Raw genomic sequence first — 27,542 nt, 5'->3', positions numbered from 1 at the left:
CAGAGGTTGCAATGAGCTAAGATCACGCCACTGTACTCCAGCCTGGGTGACAGAGCTAGACCCTGTCTCAAAATGAATAAACAAACAAACAAAAAACTGGAGCCTGAAGACGTGACTGAATTGCTGCAATCCCATGATAAAACCTGAGCCAATGAGGAGTTACTTATGGATGAGGGGGGGAAAAAATGGCTCCTTGAGATGTGATCTACACCTGGTGAAGATGCTGTGAACATTGCTGAAATAACAAGAAATGATTCAGAATATTACATAAACCTACTTGATAAAGTATCATCAGGGTTTGTTAGGGTTGACTCCAAATTTGAAGGAAGTTCTGCTGTGGGTAAAATGGTATCAAACAGCATCACATGCTACAGACAAATCTTTGGTGACAAAATTTTTTTTAAAAAGAGTCAGTCGATACTGCAAACATCATTGTTGTCTTATTTTGAGAAATTGACACAGCCACCTCAACCTTCAGCAACTACCACCCTGATCTGTCTGCAGTCATCAACATCAAGACCCTCCACCAGCAAAAAGATTATGACTTGAATGCACAGATTATCATTATATATTTTAGCAATAACATATTTTTAATTAAGATATATATATTGTTTTTTAGACACAATGCTAGTGCACACTCAATGGGCTACACTTGTGTAAACATGATTTTTACGTGTACTGAGAAACAAACAAATTTATGTTACTCAACCTATTGAGATGTTTGCTTTATTATGGTGGTGTGGAACCAAACCTGCAATGTCTTAGGTATGCCTATTTACAGGCATCATTGTCAACGTAGGGAGAGTTCTAAAGAGGCTATCACAACTGAGGTGAGAAACTATGTGATGCTGCCAGTATGATAGCGGTGCAGTTCATAAAAATGGTTGGATTCTGGTTATGTTTTGAAGGAGGAGACAATGAGATTTTCTTATTTATTATATATGAGGCATGAAAGACCAAAGAGAAGAGTAAAAGATGACTCCAAGGGCTTGGTCTGAGCAACTAGAAATATAGAGTGGCCATTGAAAGATACAGGTAAGGAGATGTGTGGAACAGCTTTGGGGGAGAATATCAGCAATTCAGTTTTAGATATGTTTTGAGATGAATCTAAGATGTTCAAGTAGAGCTGTCACATAGTCAGTTGCTTATATGAGCCTGGAGTTTTAGGGAAGGGCCTAGGATGGAAACATAAATTTGCTTTACTTGCATTATTTCATGTCGTCCTCCTCATGACTCTTCCCTGTGGTTTATTCAAAAGTGGTTGTGACTTATGATCACATAATTATGAAGGTACTAAATGAAATTTTGAATTAGTGTCCCCTCCCAAATCTTACACTTTTTGAAAGAAAATTCTTCAAGAGAAACACATTTCCTTTTTCTCGTCTTTTTTTTCTTTTAGTTTCATTCCTGTGACCCATTTTATAGAAAGATCGATATAGAATTGCAGAGGAATAGGCTTAGAAAGACTATACAGATTGTGGTTAGGCTTAAAGACAGTCAGGAGGCACTTGAAAATGTTGAACCCAAAATGAGGACTTAGAAAAGATGGAGAAGCAATAAGAGAAAGGGACTCAAAGAAAAATGGGAAAGTTGACAGAGGAGGTCACTGGCTGTCATGGAAACATCATGAATATGAGATATCAATAGAGTCACTGTCAACCTTATTATATGCACCACTGCCATTTCATGTTATATATAAAACAACATACGTATCCCAAGTGCTTTTGTACATTGAGCACATGTATTCCCAGTGCATAAGGATCCCAGTGGTCATAAGACACCATCTACATCTTTTGTTCCCGTTAGATTTTGAGCTCCTCAAGGACTAGAACTTTCTGTGTCTTACTCACCTTTGTAACTTCAGCACCCTATATAATGCCTGGCTCAGAACCATGTAAGACAGTTACATGAATGAATGAATGGCTAAATGCTAGACATGGAAGAATTTGTTGCTAGAGTTTCCTGAGCGGACATTCTGGAAAGAAAAAATAATAATTTGGGCAGAAATTAAGCATCTTGTTTTCTACTTCAACATGAAGGGTACCAGATTTCTGTGGACATCTATTTGCATATCTTTTTCTTAAATAGGCGGGCCAATTTACATACATTTCTATGTTCAATTCAAATAAACTTGCTGTCAGTATGTAAATTACTTGGCACATTGAGTTCTTTTCTTCTTTCCAGTTTTTTTTCATTTTTACTGTTTCCTTTTCGTATTTAATATGTATATTTTACGCAAATTATCTCCATACTTTGATAGGGCCTTTCAACGGACTGTATTATTTTAAATGAAAGCTATAACTATGTATGTATTATATGTGTAAGTTCAGTGTACATAAAATATATATTCTGAATTTTTATTAACCAGAATAATCACATCTTTACATTTTAGCTTAAGAAATATTTTATTTGTATTCTCCTCCCTCTAAATCACAAAATTTTATATACAGAGAATCCTGATTCAAGGCTTTTTGGTCCAGCTCTGTCACTAACCATCCCTATAACCTGAGGCAAGTAATCACACCTCTGTAATTTCCGATTTACTCTTTGGAAACATGGAAAGGTTGAGCTTCCAAGATAATTTCCTGGTTAAAGATTTACCTACAAGCATTCATTGCACATCTAGCAGCTAGTGCAAATCTCCTGGAGACACAACCTCAGAGACACAACAAGATAGAAAGCAATGTCACTACCCAAGAGACACATTGGGCTGGTTGGGGAGGACTGATAAATATGGGGGACATGAAATCATTTCCAGAGAAGAATAGAGGAAGCAACTGAAGACATGCACAGGAAAGAAGTCTAAGTAGTGGGAAAATCAATGGTCCCTAGGAGCAACATACAGTAGTTCCCCTTTGTATTAGTCTGTTCTCACACTGCTAATAAAGACATATCTGAGGCTCAGTAATTATAAAGGAAAGAGGTTTAATTGGCACAGTTCCACATGGCTAGGGGGGCCGCACAATCATGGTGGAAGGCGAGGAGGAGCAAGTCACATCTTACATGGCAGCAGGGAAGAGAGAATGAGAACCAAGCAAAAGGGGTTCCCCCTTACAAAACCATCAGATCTCATGAGACTTATTCACTACCATGAGAACGGTATAGGGGATACCACCCCCATGATTCAATTATCTCACACCTAGTCCCTCCCACAATGCATGGGAATTATGGGAGCTACAATTCAGGATGAGATTTGGGTGGGGACACAGCCAAACCATATTACCTTTTATCCAGGATTTTGCTTTCTGTGGTTTCAGTTACCCAGTGAATACTACAGTAAAACATTTTGAGAAAAAAGGGACAAACACAATTCACATAACTTTTATTACAGAATTTAATTATAATTGTTCTATTTTATTATGGTTTTTAATCTAATACTGTATCTAATTTATCAATTAAACTTGATCATATGTATAGGAAAATATAGGGTTTAGTACGGTTTGTGCCTTCACGCATCCACTAGATGTCTTGGAACATACACTCTTCAGGGATATATAAAGTCTCCCCTTCAAGGGAGACTTCTGTATACCCAAACAATACTAGGAACACTTTGCTTGTTTTGTGTTGTTTTTAAGTTCCATTCTTGAGCTCATTAATATCAAGGTGCAATCCTTTTCTTAATAGATTTACACTGAGAAAACAAGAAAGTGTTTCATCTCCCCAAAAAAAGGCCACCTGCAAAAGTTCTCTCGGTGTAGAATTTGCCTTATTCTCAGGGAATAGAATGTTGCATAAATTGTCCCCAGTCCCAGAAGCCAGTGATGTAGGGATGGTGATCTCTGCCTAAAGATGTGCCATTCAAACAACACACAGCAGTGTCCACCAAGAAACTTAAACTAATGTTGCAGGCAGATAATTTATCCACCCACTCAGTTCTTTAACACTTACTGAGTTCCTGCTGTATGCCAGCCACAGTCAAGGGAACATGAAAGATACAGATGTATCTAAGAGGAGTGATCAGCCTCATCAGATCCAACACTGATATCTTATTACATATAAATCTAATGACTCCTTTAGAAATGAAGTTCATATATAATAATATAGCCTACTATTACACATAATTTTTAAAGTCAATAAAAGTCCATATAATTATCTAAGTGTAGCATAAAGGAGAATTACACTAAGAGATGTGGTGGTGGTAGGTACTTACCCTTACTTACAATAAAAATGTAAGGATTTTTTAAAAGCAAGGCAATTTTTAACCAACTGTTGCTGACCCTGTTTCTTTCTGTTTGATATTTGTAAATAAGAGCTATGGGAATAGCCACGCTGTAGTAGATGATTTGGGATTTTTTAGATTAGAAATGCTGAACCAGTAAGTATAATTAAACTATTCCAAAATAAAAACAATCCAAAATTTGAAAGACTTCTGGTCCCAAACATTTTGGATAAGGGGTACTGAACCTGTAGTAGATTAAAGTCAGGATGCTTTAGTCAAAGGAGGTTATATCAGGGTCCTGGCACAGACAAATGGGGTAAATAAGGAAAATTTATAAAGGGAATATTTGCAAAGATGTGAGCAGATTAAGGGAAACCAACAGGGATGATGAAGCCCCCCTGGGGTAACAAACCAGGGGAGACATTGCCACCCTAAGTAGCAAGGGGAGAAGCAATTACAAGAATCCAGGCACAGTAGCTGGAGCTGAAAGCAGCTGGAGAAAATAATTCTGTAATGTTTGCTTAGAAATAAACAGGCAACTCAAGGCCTGGAAGAGAAGGATCGAGGGGAATGGACACAGATGAAGCTTCTTCCTTCTCTGTATCTCCTGCTGGTTTCTCCCCTTGGTCAAACCCAACCAGAAGTTGGACAGCAAAGAGCTCAGTTGACGCACTCCACAGAAGTCAGCTTCCTGGGGCACCAAGCAGGTAGAAACTGGATCTCTAGGGACAAACAGGACACATCTAGGGAAGGATTGAAGGAGACCTCTGGAAACTGAAGGTGGCCTCTGACCAATAGCTCACAAGAAATTGAATGCTGCCAACAACCACATGAGCTCAGAAACTGTTCCTTCCCAGTTGAACCTCAGAGGAGATGCAGTCCTGGCTGATGCTTTGATTCAAGCTTTGTGAGACTCTGAAGCAGAAGATCCAGCTAATCTGTGTCCAGACTCTAGACCCACAGAAGCTGAGCTAATAAATGCTAGCTCTTTCAAGCCACTAAGTTTGGGATAGTTTGCTTTGCAGCAATAGAAAACTAATTCACCAGCTGGGCACGGTGGCTCACACCTGTAATCCCAGCACTTTGGGAGGCTGAAGCGGATGGATCACGAGGTCCAGAGATCGAGACCATCCTGGTTAATCACGAGGTCCAGAGATCGAGACCATCCTGGTTAATATGGTGGAACCCCATCTCTACTAAAAATACAAAAAATAGCCTGGTGTGGGGGCTGGCACCTGTAGTCCCAGCTACTCAAGAGGCTGAGGCAGGAGAATGGCCTGAATCCAGGAGGTGGAGCTTGCAGTGAGCCAAGATCACACCACTGCACTCCAGCTTAGGTGACAGAGCGAGAGTCCGTCTCAAAAAAAAAAACTAATTCACCACTCCTAAAAATGATGAGTCTGAAACTGTCCTGCCAGTGTGGCCTATGCTCTATCTCTCAAACCTTCTGGGCTGTGCTTGTCCTGATTTGCTGTCTTCAGGAGAGCCACTGCAGAGATCTCAACAATGGGAAAGAAAAGGGGGAGACAAAATAACCTAGTACCAGGAAATAGGAATACAGTGGTTGATAATACACAATCCTTGCTGTTAGAGACTTCAGCTGGACAGTCTAAACATATCAGTTTAATACTATTCTGTTTCAGGCCCTGTGCTAGATATCTGGGGAGACAGGAGTACACAGTCAATAAGAGCCTTGTCCTAGTGCAACTTAGAGCATCACAGTGATAATAGCCAGGTAAAGAAGCAATAATAATACAAACTAACAACTGCCTCAATAGGTCAACAGCAGGCTGTGTGAGCATAGCTGTTCCAAAATAAGTGTTGCTGCTCTCCCTTTACAGATGCAGAAACTGAGGTTTAGAGAAACTGTAAATTTCATTAAAATGACTCCAGCAGACAATGCCAGGCAGGAATTGATTCTCTCACAGAGAATGCATTGTGCTTGCTTCTGCAGTCACCTTACTTTCACTTAGAGGGCTTTAAGCAGGAGAGAGATGGGATCTGATCCATGTTTTGATGTGCTCCTAGCTGTGGTGTTGATATGGGTTTGCTGTGTCCCTACCCAAATCTCATGTTGAATTGTTGTTCCCATAATCCCCACATTTCATGGGAGGGTCCTGGTGGGAGGTAATTGAATCATGGGCATGGTTACCCCCATACTGTTGTTCTCATGATTGTGAATGAGTTCTCATGAGATTTGATGGTTTTATAAGGGGCTTTCCCTCTTTACTCATTCTTCTCTCTCCTGCTGCCTTGTGAAGAAGGACATGGCTGCTTCCCCTTCTGCCATGACTGTAAGTCTCCTGAGGCTTCCCCAGCCCTGCAGAATTGTGAGTCAATTAAACCTCTTTTCTTTATAAATTACTCCGTCTCAGATATGTCCTTATAGCAGTGTAAGAATGAACTAATACAGGTGTGGAGAAGGATCAGCATTATGACATGACCTTGGGTGGGGACACCACCTAGAAAGCTGGTGCAGAGGTCCAAGCTAGAAATGTTTGCCAAGCTCCTCATTACAAAACTCCAGAAGGAGCCACTCATAACCTGGAGGGTGGTTTTTAAAATCACTTTAACAATTAAGGAAATAGAAATGTTAAAATGTTAAGAATGTATTCAAGAATCCAATTTATACAGACAAGGACTTAAACAGCCAGGACTCTAAAGCAGGTGCCTGCCTCCACATCACAGGATTTCCCAATGTTTTCTTGTGCCTCTTTTTTTTTTTTTTCATTGTTATTTTTGTGGTAAGAACACTTTGGGAAGTGTCAGTTTTGTCCGTTACCTTGACTGTGGCGATGGTATCACAATGGCATCACCATATGGTGATGCATATGTCCAAGTGCATCGAATTTTACACACGAAATATACACAGTTGTTTGTGTATCAATTATAATTAAAAAGAGCTGTTTAAAAAATTTTAAAAATCTCAGAATTTGTCCTCCCCTCTGGTAGAAACCTTAAAGATTCACTTACGTACATTTTATTTAAAATTAATGAAAGCATTAACATCCCCATTATTCTGAAAGGGTACTGAGGCCTAGAAAAGTGATGACCTTTTTACAAAGTCACAGATAAGCAAGAGAGACAATGAAGCAGAATTTTCATACTCTGCATGCATCTGGTAAAAAAATCTACCTGATCATTATGGTTCTTCTATTAACTCTGAAACACTTCCAGAAATAGCTAATAAAAAAAAGTAGCATGCTTCAATGAGTAGGATCTTGAGAGCTTAGGAGGGAATTATGTAAAATTCACATTATTAGAGGTAAAATTATTACCTGAATTACCTTTCGTTTCCAGGATATCTAGGGTCCCTCCTGAATAAACTTCTAGAAAATAAAAAATGGGAAAAGCCTATCCTGGTGCTAACCTTGGTCATCTCACAGTTACTCATTTAAGAGAAATGTTTATTGAGTATCTAGGAAGAATTCAGCTCTGTGTTGGTGCTGAAGGAACAAAGGGAGGCTCTGGGATATGAGAAGGTAGCAATGGGGAAAGAGAAGAGTGTAACCTTGGGGTCAGAAAAATGAGGGACCTTGGGAAAGTCATCAAACCTGTTTGTCAACTTCTTAGGCAAGTTATTTTCTATTTATTTATTTATTTTTAATTGTTTAATTATTATTATTATTATTAAGTTCCAGGGTACATGTGCAAGATGTGCAGGTTTGTTACACAGGAAAATGTGTGCCATGGTGGTTTGCTGTACCTAACAATCCATCACCTAGGTATTAAGTCCAACATGCATTAGCTCTTTTCCCTAATGCCTTCCTCCCCTGCCCTCCCGCAACAGGCCTCAGTGAGTTTTGTTCCCCTCCCTGAGTTCATGTGTGTCATTATTCAGCTCCCACTTATAAGTGAGAACAAGTGGTGGTTGGTTTTCTGTTTTTGCATTAGTTTGCTGAGGACAATGGCTTCCAGCTTCATCCATGTCCCTGCAAGGGACATGATCTCATTCCTTTTTATGGCTGTATAGTCTTCCATGGCAAATATGTACCACATTTTCTTTATCCAGTCTATCATTGATAGGCACTTGGGTTGATTCCATGTCTTTACTATTGTAAATAGTGCTGCAATGAACATATATGTGCATGTATCTTTATAACAGAATGATTTATATTGCTTTGGGTATATGCCCAGCAATGGGATTGCTGGGTCAAATGATATTTCTGGTTCTAAATCTTTGAGGAATCACCACACTCTCTTCCAAAGTCGTTGAACTAATTTACATTCCCACCAACAGTGTAAAAGCATTCCTATTTCTTTGCAACCTTGCCAGCATCTGTTGTTTCTTGACATTTTAATGATTGCCATTCTGACTGGCGTGAGATGGTATCTCATTGTGGTTTTGATTTGCATTTCTCTAATGATCAGTGATGTTGAGCTTTTTTTCATGTTTGTTGGCCACATGTATGTATTTTTTTGAGAAGTGTCTGTTCATATCCTTTGCCCATTTTTTTAATGGGGTTGTTTGCTTTTTTCTTGTAAGTTTGCTTAAGTTCCTTGTAGGTTCTGGATATTAGACCTTTGTCAGATGGATAGATTGCAAAAATTTTCTCCCATTCTGTAGGTTGTCTGTTTACTCTGATGATAGTTTCATTTGCTGTGGATAAGCTCCTTAGTTTAATTAGATCCCATTTGTCAATTTTTGCTTTTGTTGCAATTGCTTTTGGTGATTTCATCTTAAAATCTTTGCCCATGCCTATGTCCTGAATGGTATTGCCTAGATTTTCTTCTAGGATTTTTATAGTTTTGGATTTTACATCTAAGTTTTTAATCCGTCTTGAGTTAATTTTTGTATAAGGTGTAAGGAAGCTATTCTGCACATGGCTAGCCAGTTCTCCCAACACCATTCATTAAATAGGGAGTCCTTTCCCCATTTCTTGTTTTTGTCAGGTTTGTTGAACATCAGATGGTTGTAGATGTGCAGTTTTATTTCTGAGTTCTCTATTATGTTTCACTGGTCTATGTGCCTGTTTTGGTACCACTACCATGCTGTTTCGTTTACTGTAGCCTTGTAATATAGCTTGAAGTTGGGTAGAGTGATTCCTCCAGTTTTTGTTGTTTTGTTGTTTGTTTGTTTGTTTGTTTGCTTGCTTAGTATTGTCTTGGTTATGCGAGCTCTTTTTTCATTCTATATAAATTTAAAAAATTTTTTTTATTATTTGGGGCAAGTCACTTAGCTTAATGATGTTAGGAAAGTAACCTCTTTGAAACTGATTATCCTCACCTGTCAAATTGGGATAATTATTGTTACTTAGCACTGTTGGTTGTTCCAGGTAGGACAGAAATATGCAATGTACCTAGGATCATAGCACATAGCAGTCATCACAAATATGTTCATTTTTTCCCCACTCCACTATCCCCAAGTCCTTGGCTGCAAGAGAACATGACATGATTAAGAAGATAATGGTTCCACAGAGAAAACCAGATTAATAAATAATTATAGCAAGAGTCCTAGAGGAATAGGTTGATCCATATCTGAATACCATTTTCAACTCAGGAAGTCAGTCAGTGGGCATTCCCATACCCTTGAAAATCTGGTTCATCTGCCTTCAGCTCCCTCAATCCCAAAGCCATCACCTCTCAAACTCTGTGCCTTTCTCAGAGATTTTTCTCCTAATTTCAGGACAATTACATTCTCCCAATCTCTTCCTCATCTTGGGCTCCACCCTCCTCCAGTGTTGCTTCTGGCCAGCTCTACATCTACTCAGGCCACTTTTCAGTGTCTGCCCAACACTGTTGAGCTATGATAGAGCACATAAATGCCTGCCTCCTCCAGGCCCTCTCTCCCTCTCCCATCCCTCCTAGTTATCCCATCTCTCCCTACCAGGAAATTCTACTTCTTCCATCTTTATGATCTGACCTACTCCCTTACCATCCTCTCATGTCAGGACAGACCATCTGAGAGAAATTCTGAGTAACAAAATTTCTTACCCCAGCTACACATTATTTTTTGTTACTTTTACTGCTACAGTTGCTGCTCCTAATCAACTGCATGCTGTTTGTTTGAGAACTTAAAAGGTCAAAGAGCACAGGCTCTGGAACAGGCCACCTGGGTTCAAATTCTGGTTTTGCCAAATGGTGACCTGGAACAGTAACCTAATCCACCTGAATGCCTCCATTTTATTTGTTTATTTTTTTAAATGTGTAAATTTAGACTTTTTAACTTTTATTTTAAGTTCAGGGGTACAAGTGCAGGTTAGTTACATAGGTTAACTTGTGTCATGGGGGTTTATTGTACAGATTATTTTATCACCCAAGTACTAAGCCTAGTACCCATTAGTTATTTTTGCTCGTCCTCTCCCTCCTCCCATCCTCTACCTTCCAAAAGGCCCCAGCCTATGTTGTTCCCCTCTGTGTGTCCATGTGTTTTCATCATTTAGCTCCCACTTATAAGTGAGAACATGTGGTATTTGGTTCTCTGTTCCCGTGTTAATTTGCTAAGGAAAATGTCCTCCAGCTCCATCCATGTCCCTGCAAAGACATGATCTCATTCTTTTTCTTGGCTGCATAGTGTTCCATGATATATCAATGGTAGACTGGATAAAGAAAAATGTGGTACATATACACCATGGAACACTGTATTAGTCCGTTCTCATGCTGCTAATAAAGACATACCAAGACTTAGTAGTTTATAAAGAAAAAGAGATTTAGTGAACTCACAGTTTCACATGGCTGGAGAGGACTCACAATCATGGCAGAAGGTGAAAGAGGAAAAAAGCCACATCTTACATGGCCGCAGGCAAGAGAACATGTACAGGGGAGCTCACTTTTACAAAACCATCAGATCTCATGAAACTTATTCTCTATCAGGAGAACAGCTCAGGAAAAAGCCTTTCCCATGATTCAATTATCACACACCGGGTCCCTTTCACACCATGGGATTATGGGAACTACAATTCAAGATTAGGCTTGGATGGTGACAAAGCCAAACCATATTAAATACTATGCAGCCTCCACTTTAACACAGGGATAATAACAAAACCTATCTCTTAGGATTTCTGTGAGGATAAAATGAGTCAACCTATGTTAAATCCTTTAAAATAATTTCTGGAACATAATTGCCAAGTGCATATTAATTATAAGTATCATTTGGAGTCAGAGAGATGAGGACTTTTTTGCCTAATGCAGGTCACATAACATCTTCAACCCCCTCTTTTATTATGTATAAAATGGGGATATTTGATGCCCACCTTGAAGGTTATAGTAAGAATTAATGTGAAAATATGTATAAAGAAGGGTCTGGCACTTCAAAGGTACTCACTATATTGTCAGTTTCATTCCTAGTTTAAAAGTTTTGTTAATGCTCTATGAAAATTTTTGCCTACATTGAGCTGCAGAAACACTCTAACATCATCTTGATGTTTTCTTGCTGAAATGTACAAAAGTACAAACCTCTGATTCCAAACTAACCTCTGATTATTGTTCTCCCATTTTGTTTTTTAGCTTCTCAAGCTGAAAACAGCAATTTGATTTTCCCGAGTTCTAACCATGTAAACCATGCTGGATTCAAGGTGGATGGATTGATTTTCATCCTCATTCAATGTAATGGAGACCATAGACTAGTAGGTACAAATGAAGTTTGACTATTTCCAGTGATTTTACTTCTGCCAAAGCTTCCAGAGAACCTCCCGTGCATTAAGATTGACATTTAAGGGTGTGGGGCAAGAGCCATGGCCCAGCTAACCTTCACCCTAGTGTGACACGCTGCTTGCACTCTGAGCCAGTGTTCTCATCTAGAAAATGGGGAGAATAGTAGCATTAAACACCTCATGGTGTTTAATGGGATTACATGAGATAATTCATTTAATGTGCTTAATATAGTGCTTGACATGACAATGTTTGAAATTATTTTGATGATCATGATTTAAATTTTCCCCAAAGACTTCAATAATCAAAGGAAAAAAAGCTTTTCTTACCCTCTAGGCATCTTCACAAGCCCTTTCTGCAGTTCTGTCATTTTAAAAACTTGCATTCTGGGGTGTAAAGTCTGACTCCTACTGAAAAGTGAGAAAATCCCTCAAAATGAACTTCACAAGCTAAAGTTAAAAATAGGCTTGCCAGTCAGACACAGGAAAGACTCCACAGAGAATCCCAGACCCTCAATCCCCCAAAACAGAAGCTCCATCCAGGGCTGGACTAGCAGTCCAGCAAGGAGTATAGTGGCAATCGTGGTTTCCTAGAGATGACGTAAAGTACTAGCACAAACTGGGTGGCTTAAGAGAACAGGAACATACTCTCTCTTAGAGCTGGATGCCAGAAATTTGAAATTGAGGTGTAAGAAATCCTCCCATGCCTCCTAGCAGGTTCTGGTGGCTCCCAGCAGTGCTTGAAGTATTTTTTTGTTTTTTGGTTTTTGGTTTTGTTTGAGACAGAGTCTCGCTCTGTCACCCAGGCTGGAGTGCAGTGGCACGATCTCGGTTCACTGCAAGCTCCGCCTCCCAAGTTCATGCCATTCTCCTGCCTCAGCCTCCTGAGTAGCTGGGACTACAGGTGCCCGCCACCATGCCTGGCTAATTTTTTGTATTTTTAGTAGAGACAGGGTTTCACCATGTTAGCCAGGATGGTCTCGAACTCCTGACCTCGTGATCTGCCCGCCTTGGCCTCCCAAAGTGCTAGGATTACAGGCTTGAGCCACTGCGCCCGGCCACCTTAACTTCTTGATGCATCACTCCAATCTCTCCTCTTTCTTTACATGGGCTTCTCCTGGGAGCGCCTCTGTGTAGCCTCTCTTTTTCTTATAATTACACCAGTCACATTGGATTTAGAGCCCATCCTAATCCAGTATGATCTCATCTTACCCAATATATCTACAAAGACCCCGTTTCCAATTGAGGTCACAATCTGAGGTTCCATAAATTTGGAAGACACAATCCAACTCAGTAAAGTAGCTTGGAGTCAAGGCTCCAAACTCAGACAGGCTTAGATTCCTGTCCTAGTGGCCTCACTAACAGACCTCATGAACGTGTCCCCCAATTTCTGTATAGAGAAAGTAAGAATAGCAATGGGACCCACTGAATTGTGGTGAGAATTAAACAATAACAACAAAAGTCAATAACATTGACTGAGGGCTCACCATCTGTCAGATTGTTCTAAGTTTTTCTTTTTCATTAACTCCCTAATACTCATAGCAGCTTCATGAGGTAGTAGAATCATTATCCCCATTTCTCGGATGAGAAGGCTGAGGCCTGAGAAGATTAAATGATTCTCACAAAGTCCCACTACTGGATTTAAATTCAGGAGTCTTGTTTTTACGAAAATATCCTTAGCTGAGCTCCCAAAAATCTAGGAACTGTCCAATAAATGTGAGCCTCTTTTGTTAGTACAGCCAGAGTCCATTGTCTACCCCACATCTCTCGCAGCTCAGGGTCAACCAGGTTGCTCCTATCTGTCCCCAGAGTTCAATGCTTGAGCACACTAACTATCTCACCTCATCTTACAACCATTAATGACACAAGCACAACATAAAAATAATACAAGCACTGGAGACAGTTATTTCTAGTAGTAATCTCAGAGTAGATGCATAAAAAATAGACATCCCTGACTCAATTAGGAAGCTTGGATAATGGAATATCTGCAGCCACATGGGGAGAGCTCCTGGTAGCCAAGTAGCAACTGCGTGGAAGCTGGACCCAAAAGCAGTAGCCGGGCTCAGACCTCTATCCAGGCTACTTTCCCAGGTCCTGAAACATAGCCACCTCCAAGACTCCAAGCCATACCTGGAGCACCTGATCAGGTTAGCTCAGACTCCAGAACCATTATCCTTCTTCTCTATGCCTGTCTTCCCCATCCAAATTTGACAGCTTTTCTTAAGCCTAGACGTATAAAGGTTGTTACAATAGCTTCTTTCCTAATATATGCTGCCACTTGCCCTGTAACCTCACTAAGTAAATCACCCCCACACCCATGCATCCAGAGAGCCCTTACCCCTCCCCAACCTCCACCAAGGACACCACCACCAGGGAGCAGCAGCTGGTTCCCTGACACATCTCTTACTACAGCTTAGAGATGTGGGTGCATCTCACAGATCATTAAATACATGGAGTTTGTCTCAGAGACCTTCTGACTCTTGCTTTTAGGGTCCTGTTTACAACTTTTGTAACTTCACCCCTCTTTCCTGGTATACAGTGGTGATATGGTTTGGCTGTGTCCCCACCCAAATCTCACCTTGAATTGTAGCTCCCATAATTCCCATGTGTCGTGAGAGGATCCCAGTTGGAGATAATTAAATGATGGGGCAGTTTCCCCCATACAGTTCTCTTGGTAGATAATAAGTCTCACAAGATCTGATAGTTCTATAAATAGGAGTTCCCCTGCAGAAGCTCTCTTGTCTGCCACCATGTAAGACGTGACTTTGCTCCTCAATTGCCTTCCACCATGATTGTGAAGCCTCTCCAGCCACGTGCAACTGTGAGTCAATTAAACCTCTTTATAAATTAGCCAGTCTTGGGTATGTCTTTACCAGCAGCATGAGAACAGTCTAATACAAGTGGCCTCTTTCATTCTTTCATGTATTCAGATAAATTTCATTCATTCAACCAATAATTTGCTGAACATCCAATTGTGTGTAGGCCCTGTGTCAGTTGCTTTTTTTTTAATTTTTATTTATTTATTTATTTATTTTTGAGATGGAGTCTCACTCTGTCACCAGGCTGGAGTGCTGTGGCGCAATCTGGGCTCACTGCAACCTCCCACTCCCTAGTTCAAGCAATTCTCCTGCCTCAGCCTCCCGAGTAGCTGGGATTATAGGCACACGACACGATGCCCAGCTAATTTTTGTATTTTTAGTAGAGACAGGGTTTCACCATGTTGGCCATGATGGCCTCGATCTCTTGACCTCATGATCTGCCCGCCTCGGCCTCCCAAAGTGCTGGGATTACAGGTGTGAGCCACTGTGTCCGGTTGTCAGTTGCTTTTGTATACTTACAGATTCATTATTTTACACAACATCCATGAATCTACTCTGCCTACCACCATATTATGTATATGGCTATAAAGATAAATATGGCATCATCTAGACACAAAATCCTGAATAAAAATCTCACTGTCTAGTGGAACTGAGTACTATGTAAAAATGCACACTGCAATTCAGTAAGGCAAATGCTATATGTGAAATAAGAACAAAATGATGTAGAAATGCAAAGAAGGTGATAAATAATTTTACCACCCTCTCACTGTACCTACCATTCTATTCCCTTACAAAGGTGAGGGTTGTGTTAATTAACTTGAGTGTGGCAATCATTACACAATCTCCATATACATCAAATCATCGCATTGTACACTTTGAATATATACAACTTTTATTTGTCAGTTATATCTCAATAAAGCTGGAGTCAAACTTTTTCTCAGTTAACTGTGACACTGAGAAGTCATAACATAGACTGTGCTGCAATAACAAACTTCAAAATCTCAGTGGCTTAACTCAACAAAAGCTTATTTTTACTCACGTAACATGTCATCCAGGGTCTCTGACCAATACTGTCACTAGAGACTCAGACTAACAAATGCTTTATCATCCCAAAAGGAAACTTAGTTGTTACTCATACAAGAAAAACAGGTAGAAGGAGGATCACAAACTAGCTCTTAAATGCATCAGTCCAGAAGTGATTTTGGTCAGACAGAGCCATATGGTTCTGTCTATCTGCAAGAATGTATAAGCATTTGTGTGCATGTGGGTGGAGGCACATTGATAATCAATGCACATTGGTAAAGTCTGCTACAGAAAACTTTAAATATCTAATTTTTAGAAGTAAATGTTATTGTGTATATTTAAATATACAACATGATGTTATGGATAGTAAAAAGGTGAAACAAATTATCATATGTATCATTTTACATAGCTACCCTTTTTGTTTGTTTGTGTGGCAAAAAGCAGCTAAAATCTATAGGCATATTTTGGAGATATTGTGGGTTCAGTTCCAAGCTACCTCAATGAAGCCAATATTGCAATAAAGAAAGTCACACAAATTTTTTGGTTTCTCAGTGCATATAAAAGTTATGTTTACACAATACTATAGTCTATTAAGTGTGCAATAGCATTATGTCTAAAAAATAAATATACTGGCTAGGCATGGTGGCTTATGTCTGAAATCCCAGCATTTTGGGAGGCCGAAGCCTGAGGATCATTGTTTGAGACCTGGGCAACATGACAAAACCTCGTCTCCAAAAAAAAAAAAAAAAAAAAAAAAAATTGGCTGAGCATGGTGGCATGAGCCTATAGTCCCAGCAACTTGGGAGGCTGAGGTTGGAAGATCCCTTGAGCCCAGGATGTGGAGGCTGCACCAAGCCGAGATTACACCACTGCACTCCATCCTGGGTGACAGAGTGAGACCATGTCTCAAAAAAAAAATGTATACACTTTAATTTTAAAATATTTTATTACTAAAACATGGTAATGATATGATCATCTGTGCCTTCAGCAAGTCATGAAGGTTTTGCTGATGGAGGGTATTGCTTTGATGTTGATGGCTGCTGACTGATCAAGGTGGCGACTGCTGAAGGCTGGACTGGTGTGGCAATTTCTTAAAACAAGACAAAAATAAAATTTGCCACATCAATTGACTTTTACTTTCACTAAAGATTTCTCTGTAGCATATGATGCTGTTTGATAGCATTATATCTACAATATACTTCTTTCAAAATTGGAGTCAATCCTCTGAAACCTGCTGTTGCTTTATCAACTAAGTTTATGTAATATTCTAAATCCTTCTTTTTACTTCAGCAATGTTCACAGCATCTTCACCAGGAGTAAATTTCATCTTAAGAAACAAGTTTCCTTTTCATCCATTAGAAACAATCTTCATGATTCAAGATTTATCATGAGATTGCAGTAATTCAGTCACATCTTCAGGCTCCACTTCTTTCTAGTTCTCTTGCTATTTCCACCAAATCTGAAGTTCATTCTTCCACTAAAGTCTTGAACCTCTCAAAGTCCTCCATGAGGATTAGAATCAACTTCCTCCAAACTTCTGTTAATGTTGATATTTTTACCACCTCCCATGAATCATGAATGTTCCTAATGGCACCTAGAATGGTGAATTCTTCCAAAAGATTTACTTGCCCAGATCCTTCAAAGGAATCACTATCTATGGCAGCTGGAGCTTATGAAATGCATTTTTTAAATAATAAAACCTGAAAATCTAACTCAGTCCTTGACTCATGAGTTGTAAATAGGTGTTCCGTTAGCAGGCATGAAAACAACATAAATCTCCTTGGACCTCTCCATCAGAGTTCTTGGTTGACCAGGTGTGTGGCCAATGAGCAGTAATATTTTGAAAGGAATTTGTTTTTTCTGAGCCATAGGTCTAAATGGTGAGTGTATAACATTCAGCAAACCATGCTTTAAACAGACGTGCTGTCATCCAGGCTTTGTTCTTCCATTTCTAGAGCATAGGCAAAGTAGATTTAGCATCATTCTTAGAGGCTTTAAGATTTTCAGAATGGTAAACAAGCACTGGCTTCAACTTAAAGTTAACAGTTGCATTAGCCATTGACAAGACAGCCTGCCTATCCTGTGAAGCTTTGAAGTCAAGAATTGACTTTTCTTCTCTAGCTATAAAAGTCCTACATACCATCTTCTTTCAACATAAGTCTATGTCATCTACAATGAAAATCTGTTGTTTAGTGTAGCCACCTCGTCAATGACCTAGGCTAGATCCTCTGGATAACTGGCTGTAGCTTTTCCATTGGCACAAGCTGCTTCACCTTGTACTTTTATTTTATGGGGATGGTTTCTTTCCTTAAACCTCATGAACTAACCTCTCTTAGCTTCCAAGTTTTCGTCCTCAGCTTCCTCACCTCTCTCAGCCCTCATAGAATTGAAGAGAGTTAGGGCCTTTCTCTGGATTAGGCTTTAACTTAAGGGAATGTTGTAGCCATTTTGATCTTCTATACAGACCATATAGACCAACTTTCTCCATAATAGCATAAGGGTGTTTACTTTTTTATTATTTGTGCAGTCACTGAAGTAGTACTTTTAATTTCCTTCAAAAACTTTTTCTTTGCTAACTGATTGGTGCAAGAGGCCTAGCTTTCTGCCTATCTCAGCTTTCAACACGCCTTTTTCACTAAGCTTAATTATTTCTAGCTTTTGATTTAAAGTTAGAGACTTGTGACTCTTCCTTTGACTTGAACACTTAGAGGACATTGTAGGATTGTTAATTAGCCTAATTTCAAGATTGTTGTCTCAGGGACTAGGAAGGTCTGAGAACAGGGAGAGAGGTTGGGGAATAACTGGTCATTGGAGCAGTTAGAACCACACAACATGTACAGATTTAATTCACCATTTTATATGGGCACAGCATCCAAAAAAATTACAGTAGTAACATCAAAGATCACTGATCACAGATCACCAGAACAGGTATAATAATAAAAAAGGTTTGAAATGTTGTAAGAATTATCAACATGTGACACAGAAACACAAAGTGAGCAAATGCTGTTGGGAAAATGTCACCAATAGACTTGCTTGATGCAGGGTTTCCACAAACTTCAATTTGTAAAACACATGATATCCAAAAAACACAATAAAGCAAAGCACAATAAAGTGAGGTATGCCTGTACTCATTTAGTATGAATCCCAAATGCAGGACAGTTTTATTATCTATCAACCTCATGTTAGAATTTTTAAGTTGTCTAGTCCAATAACCTAATTTTATAGACAGCCAAAAGCTAGGGTTCTCCTCTTCCAAATTACTTAGTTTTCAATTAATATCTTCTTACCTTCTAGTCTTTCCATCATCCACAAGGATATTAAGGAGGATTTATGGTCCTTCATATGGATATCAGCTTTTGAAAGATGTAAAGGATTAAAGTAGAGACTGCAATAATAAATTAAGATGGTAGATATAAGCTCAACTATATCAATAATTACATAAACATAAATTAGTCAAATTCACCCATTAACAGATAAAGAATGACAGATCAGATTTAAACAGTACAAATATATAGTATTTAGAAAAATATATGGGTATGCAAAATAAAGTGTCTATGAAGTTAAAAGTAATGAAGCAAAAGATCATGTATTCTATTGAGCTCAGTATTTCTCAATTTCAACACTTTTAACATTTGAGGCTAGATAATATTTTAAGTGTATAATCCTGTATATTATAGAATGTTAACACCATCTCTGAACTCCCCTGCTGTGTAACTGTGTAACTCCCCTGCTGTGTAACATCCCCCTCCCCTGCTGTGTAAACCAAAAGTGTCTCCAGACATTGCCAAGTGTCCCCTGGTGAAGGTGCAAAATTGCTCCCAATTAAGAAACACTGACCTAAAACAGGTTAGTTTTCCTATGTATTCATCAGTAAGAGGGCATTAATGATAGTATCTTTCCTCCAAGATGGTTATGAGGGTTTTATGAATTTACACATACATCGTAGAAAAAACTCTTGGCACAGAATGAATAAGTCATTTAAGAAACTGCTATCATATCAGTAGTAACGGTGGAAGGAATAGGAATAGGAGTATTATTGTAGTAAGGGTGTCTTCTTACAAAGGGTATATTTTCAACTTATATTCAAAACAGCAAACTGACTCTTCTTTAAAGGGGGAAATCTACTCATTTATTTAATCCTTGTACCTGTAGCAAGGATTGAGCTAGACTCTGGGAATAAACTCATAAATACTTGCAGTAAGGTTATAAAAGCAGTAAGATGAAACCAAAAATGAAAAACAGGAGAGGTAGAGAGAAAAACAAGGATAATAGAAATCTAGTGAAATACAGAAAGACAGAGAGACATGCAGGCAGACCAACCAACAACTGTTACTATTTATTGGGCCACCTCAAATCCTAATAGGAACCCGCAGACCCTCAGGTTTAGGGACTCAATTTAGCAACACAGAGCTCAGGAAACTAAAATAAAACATGAGCCCAGCCTGAAATTTCTCCTGAGATACTTGAGAGAAATAAATAGAAAATGACCATTAGGAATAACCCACCATACCAAGACTCACAGTATTCTGAAAGATAAAGCCTCACTAACAATGAGTTCACAAATCAAATAGAAAAGTCCCTGGCAGAGTTAACATTTTTGATAATGGTGATGGTGAAGACAGAGCTAACATTTTTTTGAGCAATTACGTGTCATGCTCTTTTAATTATTTTAAATATAATATTAATTCCTAATATCTTGATAAAATAGATTATATCATTATGTTCATTTTACATTTGAAGAAAGGGAGGCTTTAACAGTTAATGTGTATTAAGATAATTCAGCTAATACATAGCAAGCTTGAGATTCAAACCATGCATTCTGACCTCAAAATGTTTTCTTAACCCTTTCTAGATTGTTTCTTCGTAGAATAGACAAGCAAACTATGGCTAATGTCAGAAAACAAGAAATTAGAAACATAGAAAAAAACACTGCGCAAGAAGGAACAGATATATAGAACTTCCATAGAACTTCTGTAAAGAAACAAAGCAGTTATTGAAGTTGAAAACTCAACGGACAAGTTAAACAGTAGCTTAGACACAATTAACTCTTTAGAGAGAGCCATGTAATGAAAAACAGATCTGAGGAAAATACCATACCACTGCAAAAAGAACCAAAGAGGTAGCAACTGAATAAATTATGTCATTCCAACATGTCTATTAGTAGTTACACAAGGAAAAAACAGATAAAATGAGAGAAGACAAGATATGATGATGTCTGAGAAATTTCCAGAATTGAGGAAAACCATGAATATTCTCATTAAGAAGAACGTTGAGTTATATAAAGGATAAACAAAACAAGATACACATCTAGAAATCTTATTGAAAAATTCAGGAAACCAAAGACAAAGAGGAGGTCTTGGGAGCAATGAGGGAGGGAAAAAAAAAGCCAGATTTGCTGAGAAAAAATATGTTTCAGACCAACATTAGCTTCTCTACACCAACCTTAGAAACTAATAAACAGCAAAATAATATCATTGAAACTTTGGGAAAATAAACCATCAGCTTAGAATTTTATACCCACTTAAGCTGTCATTCAAGACTGAGGGTGTAATAAAGAAATTATAAGACAAAATTTGAGAGACATAATCACTAACAGATCATCACTAAAAATAAATAAATAAATAAATAAATAAATAAAGCACTAAACAATGTACTTCATGAAGAAAGAAAGTAAACCCAGAAGGAAGAGATATGCTGCAAAATAGAATGATGAATTTTAAAAATGGATAAGCTTGTAAGTAAACCTAAACAATACAAAATCATACAACAATGGTTTTGATCAACTTAGAAGTATCAAAACAAGGGGAAATTAATAATAAAAATTCAACACATAAAATGAGTGGTGAGAGATTGGAAGAGTTAAAGAATTTTAAAGCCTTTGCATCATTCTGAAGTAGGGAGGGAGAGATACTGATTGTCATAAACTGTTCTAAAGTACACTAAAAGAATGGAAACAACATTAGAAAGAAACAAAGTACCATAATGATTTTACTTTAACTAAACCTTTTGTTTTTGCAAATTCAAAACAATCCCCATCCAGGAACAAATTCTAAACAGAGAAAGTTACACCTTAGCAAAGACTTGCGGGGGTCAAAATGTGTTTTGGATAAACAAAAGAGGCTCTAACTAGAGTCTGATATCAGGAGTCAGGGAATAGTACTTTAGAACTGGAATATCAAGCCTGCTGCACCCTGGGTTGGGAAAACTCTTCAGGGCTCTGTGAAATCAATATTAAACTTTATCAGTAAATACCATTTGTCTTAGTCCATTTTCTGTTGTTATAGCAGAATACCACAGACTGGGTAATTGATAAAAAGTGGAGGTTTATTTTGGCTCATGGTCCTGGATGCTGGAAGGTCCAAGAGCATGGTGCAAGCATCAGACCGGGGCCTCTTGCTGCTTTATAACATGGTGGGAGATATCATATGGCCAGAGAGGAAGCCAAGCTTGCTTTTTATAACAACTCACTCTCATGATAACTAACCCCCTCCCACAAAAACTAGCTTATTCCTTTAAGAACGACATTAATCCATTCATGAGAGTGGAGGCCACACAACCAAAGCAGCTCCCACTAGGCTCCCCCTCCCAGCACTGCTGCAGTAAGAAATTAAGGTTCTAACAAATGAACTTTTGGTGGATACATTCAAACCATATCACCACCATAACATTAGTAAGATGAATATGAGAATTGTTAGGGAGCTTCTCAAAATCTCCACGTGGAAGCGGCACAGCCACTCCCCTTCTCGATTCATTTGTCAGAACTTGTCACATGAATCTGCCCAACTGCAAGGGGATTAGAAAGTCCAGTTACCGAAATGCCAAGGAAAACAGGGAAAACTGAATAGTGGTAGGCATTAATAACGTGTACCTCACCATTTCACAAAATTCTGAGGTGCCATACTTTTTATGCCAGGTTAAAATAGACGAAATGTGTTTCATATTAAAAATAAATAGATAAGCTTGGAGTCCTTTCCCCACATCTCTGGATTTTTCTTTAGTCCTAGAGATCTGAATGATTACTGCAAATGAGAATAATATTTGATTATGTTAGAGTACTTAGCTTATAAATATACATTGCAAGGTATTATGTGCAATGCTTGATGTCATACATTTATTGAGCACTTATTATGTGCCAGATATCATAGACACGGTGAATTACTTCTTCCATTTTGAATCTGTGAATGGAAAATAAAAACTCAGAACCCCAATTCACTATGCCAAAAGAAAAAAATTAAGCTGAAAGTTGAGTCATTTAAGAAGCTGCCTTTTCTTTTGTTACTAAGCAAGTAGCTATAGATAAAAGGTTAAATATCTCCACAGGTAGGATGTATGTTCACCTTATCCTATGTAAAGTGCTACATTTACTGAGCACAAGAGAAATACATAATTAACTCTTCCGCTACCTGCTCCTTTTCTCTTGCAACATGTGGTTTATCATACCCTCCTTCTTTCTCCTCCAGCCCACTTTTCCCCTTTACCTATCGAAGCCCTCAAAATCATCTTCAGAGAAAGGCACAGGCCACAGACTGTTTCTGTGATTCCATGTTTATTTTTTCCAGGCATATCCTTTACCTTGGCAAATAAACTAAATTGATTGAGACCTGTCTCAGATACTTTTTAGTTTACAAATCCAAGGTATTAGAGGCTCATAGATGTTAAATAACTTACTTAAGATACCCAAAACAGTAAAAGACAAAGTAAGTTCTTCATCCCTGGTTTCTAACATCAAGTGTTGGACTATTATCAGAATACTATATTTTCACTCTTATGGCTGTACTGTCCAACCTGTCCATGCAAGTAAATAATTGTGCAGCAAAACATGTCCATTTGTTCATGCCACCTTCAGGCTGACTCACTGGACAGTGTTCCTTTGTTTGTATGTTTGTTTTGTTTTGTTTTTCTATACCTGGACACTCTTTCTTAATCGGTATTAAATTTGATCCTCAGATTTGGCTTTGGAAAAATTCTCAGTGTCCTTTGTCTATCAAATCAGTGGCTGCCTTTCACATACCCTCCAAGAGTCTAGTGGACATGCCCTCTGTCCAACCCTCCTCTCCCAGCTTTAGGAAGGCTTGCCCCCTTCTGGAGTGTGTAGAGGAAGTTGTTCATCTTTCCCCTATCTCACTTTAAATCTATGGTTTTAGTGGAAATTTGTGATACCTCGAACTTTGGCTATAATGACTGGGTATGCAACCCATCATAGTCCGAACAGGGATTTTTCAAACTATAACAGAAAAAGGACAAGAGGAGGTTAGAGACAGAAAGAGAAAGGAAGGAAGGGAGAAAGAGAGAAAAAAAGAGGGCTTTATTAGTTGTTAAGTTAAACAATTTAATCATCTTTTTTAAAGGACTTATCTCCAAATATAATGTGTAGGTAGTAAGTAAGGGTTAAGAGCTTCAACACAGGAATTTTGAGAGGTCACAATTCAGCCCATAACACAGAATGAGAGAGGGAGAATGAAAAGAGATAGAAATAGAAACACACACAGAGAGAGAGACAGAGATTGAGAGACAAAGTAAAAGAGAATCTTCTCTCTACAGTCTAGAGCAGTAAGGCAGAAAAGGGAAGGAGAAGTGGATGCACATAAAGAAAAAAGGGTGGGTGAGGAAAATACTCTGGTAGGTAATTTTCTGGTTTTACTTTATCTTTGTCTTATTTATGCTCTCTATGGCATTCAATAAATTCCTCGAGCCCATCAAAAATGAATTTCCATTATGAATAACCTAAGCCCCCTGACCACTACAAAGAGGCTTGATTCAAATCTGGCGTCCAAATCAGCTTGGTCTTGACATGTAAACATCAGTATAAGCCTTCTGGAAGGAAATTCCAAGATTTGGGGGGTGGGGGGGCTATATCTAAATTTTCTTCCTAGACAGAAATGTTCACACGCGGATATGACCCTCTGAAATGGAACTGCTGATGTGAAGGAGTGGTTTCATTATTCAAATTCTGAATAGATTTTTACAACAGGTAAAGGAGATCATAATAAAAAATTAAATTATTATAAACATTAAAAAATACGTATTCTCATTGCTTATCAAGGAAATTCAAATTTAAACCACAATGAGATACTACTTTTCTCCTCTTGGTTTTGGCCAGAGTGTGAGGAAAGGAACACCCTAATCTATTGCTGGCTACAATTATAAATTGGAAAATTCATTCTAGAGAGCAATTTGGCAATGTATTTCAAAAATCTTTGATCCAAAAATTTTACTTCTACAATTTTGATTGGAAAGAATTCTTCCTCAGAAAAAATAATTTCGGGGCTACTTACAAATTTGCATTTGCAAGAATATTTATGAACTCTAATTTATTATGAAGAGATTTGTAAATCACATAAATATTGATCAATAGGACATCAAGAGCAAAGCCACTGTAAGTATATAAAATACTTTGTTTTAAACTCTTTTTTTTCTTTTTATTATTATACTTTAAGTTTTAGGGTACATATGCACAACATGCAGGTTTGTTACATATGTATACATGTACCATGTTGGTGTGCTGAACCCATTAACTCATCATTTAGCATTAGGTATATCTCCTAATGCTATCCCTCCCCCCTCCCCCCACCCTACAACCACAACAGTCCCCTGTGTGTGATGTTCCCCTTGCTGTGTCCATGTGTTCTCACTGTTCAATTCCCACCTATGAGTGAGAATATGCGGTGTTTGGTTTTGTGTCCTTGCGATAGTTTGTTGAGAATGATGGTTTCCAGCTTCATCCATGTCCCTACAAAGGACAGGAACTCACCATTTTTTATGGCTACATAGTATTCCATGGCGTATATGTGCCACATTTTCTTAATCCAGTCTATCATTTTTGGACATTTGGGTTGGTTCCAAATCTTTGCTATTGTGAATAGTGCCGCAATAAACATGTGTGCATGTGTCTTTATAGCAGCATGATTTATAGTCCTTTGGGTATATACCCAGTAATGGGATGGCTGGGTCAAATGGTGTTTCTAGTTCTAGATCCCTGAGGAATCGCCACACTGACTTCCACAAGGGTTGAACTAGTTTACAGTCCCACCAACAGTGTCAGTGTTCCTATTTCTCCACATCCTCTCCAGCACCTGTTGTTTCCTGACTTTTTAATGATCACCATTCTAATTGGTGTGAGATGGTATCTCATTGTGGTTTTGATTTGCATTTCTCTGATGGCCACTGATGGTGAGCATTTTTTCATGTGTTTTTTGGCTGCATAAATGTCTTCTTTGGAGAATTGTCTGTTCATATCCTTTGCCCACTTTTTGATGGGGTTGTTTGTTTTTTTCTTGTAAATTTGTTTGAGTTCATTGTAGATTCTGGATATTAGCCTTTTGTCAGATGAGTAGGTTGCAAAATTTTTCTCCCATTCCATAGGTTGCCTGTTCATACTGATGGTGGTTTCTTTTGCTGTGCAGAAACTCTTTAGTTTAATTAGATCCCATTTGTCAATTTTGGCTTTTGTTGCCATTACTTTTGGTGTTTTAGACATGAAGTCCTTGCCCATGCCTATGTCCTGAATGGTATTGCCTAGGTTTTCTTCTAGGGTTTTTATGGTTTCAGGTCTAACATGTAAGTCTTTAATCCATCTTGAATTGATTTTTGTATAAGGTGTAAGGAAGGGATCCAGTTTCAGCTTTCTACATATGGCTAGCCAGTTTTCCCAGAACCATTTATTAAATAGGAAATCCTTTCCCCATTTCTTCTTTTTGTCAGATTTGTCAAAGATCAGATAATTGTAGATATGCGGCATTATTTCTGAGGGCTCTGCTCTGTTCCATTGATCTATATCTCTGTTTTGGTACCAGTACCATGCTGTTTTGGTTACTGTAGCCTTGCAGTATAGTTTGAAGTCAGGTAGTGTGATGCCTCCAGCTTTGTTCTTTTGGCTTAGGATTGACTTGGCAATGTGGGCTATTTTTGGTTCCATATGAACTTTAAAGTAGTTTTTTCCAATTCTGTGAAGAAAGTCATTGGTAGCTTGATGGGGATGGCATTGAATCTATAAATTACCTTGGGCAGTATGGCCATTTTCACGATATTGATTCTTCCTACCCATGAGCATGGAATGTTCTTCCATTTGTTTGGATCCTCTTTTATTTCTTTGAGCAGCGGTTTGTAGTTCCCCTTGAAGAGGTCCTTCACATCCCTTGTAAGTTGGATTCCTAGGTATTTTATGCTCTTTGAAGCAATTGTGAATGGGAGTTCACTCATGATTTGGCTCTCTGTTTGTCTGTTATTGGTGTATAAGAATGCTTGTGATTTTTGTACATTGATTTTGTATCCTGAGACTTTGCTGAAGTTGCTTATCAGCTTAAGGAGATTTTGGGCTGAGACGATGGGATTTTCTAGATATACAATCGTGTCATCTGCAAACCAGGACAATTTGACTTCCTCTTTTCCTAATTGAATGCCCTTTATTCCCTTCTCCTGCCTAATTACCCTGGCCAGAACTTCCAACACTATGTTGAATAGGAGTGGTAAGAGAGGGCATCCCTGTCTTGTGCCAGTTTTCAAAGGGAATGCTTCCAGTTTTTGTCCATTCAGTATGATATTGGCTGTGGGTTTGTCATAGATAGCTCTTATTATTTTGAGATACGTCCCATCAATACCTAATTTATTGAGAGTTTTTAGCATGAAGGGTTTTTGAATTTTGTCAAAAACCTTTTCTGCATCTATTGAGATAATCTCTTACTTAAAAGTGACAGAATGGACAGAATACCATTACTAGCTCAGATAAATTACTAGTTACTGAGATACTAAGTATCTAATACTAATAGTATATTAATTCTAAGATAAATTACTAGTTACATTACTGCTAGCTAAGATAAAATAAGTAACTTAGTGTTTATGTAACCAAAATCTCCAATAGTAGATCTGGTTTCAGGTACTGATGAACTATGAATTCAAGTGATTAATTTAATAAATTTTTGTTGTGCACCTGTTATATGTCAGGCAGTGGTTGAG

The 27,542-nt window shown here is 38.4% G+C and overlaps 1 long non-coding RNA gene across 1 annotated transcript; it reads left to right on the top strand.

Moving 5' to 3' along the window:
- Positions 1-802: 802 nt before the first annotated feature.
- Positions 803-21,844, top strand: LOC129047550 (uncharacterized). Its single transcript, XR_008509307.2, has 3 exons — positions 803-1,035; positions 11,606-11,724; positions 20,443-21,844. It is a non-coding gene; the product is annotated as an uncharacterized LOC129047550 (long non-coding RNA).
- The last annotated feature ends 5,698 nt before the right edge of the window (positions 21,845-27,542 follow it).

Source organism: Pongo abelii, chromosome 7 (genome assembly GCF_028885655.2).
Source record: "Pongo abelii isolate AG06213 chromosome 7, NHGRI_mPonAbe1-v2.0_pri, whole genome shotgun sequence".
Taxonomy (NCBI): Eukaryota; Metazoa; Chordata; class Mammalia; order Primates; family Hominidae; genus Pongo; species Pongo abelii.
This window is presented reverse-complemented; position numbering and strand designations above follow the sequence as displayed.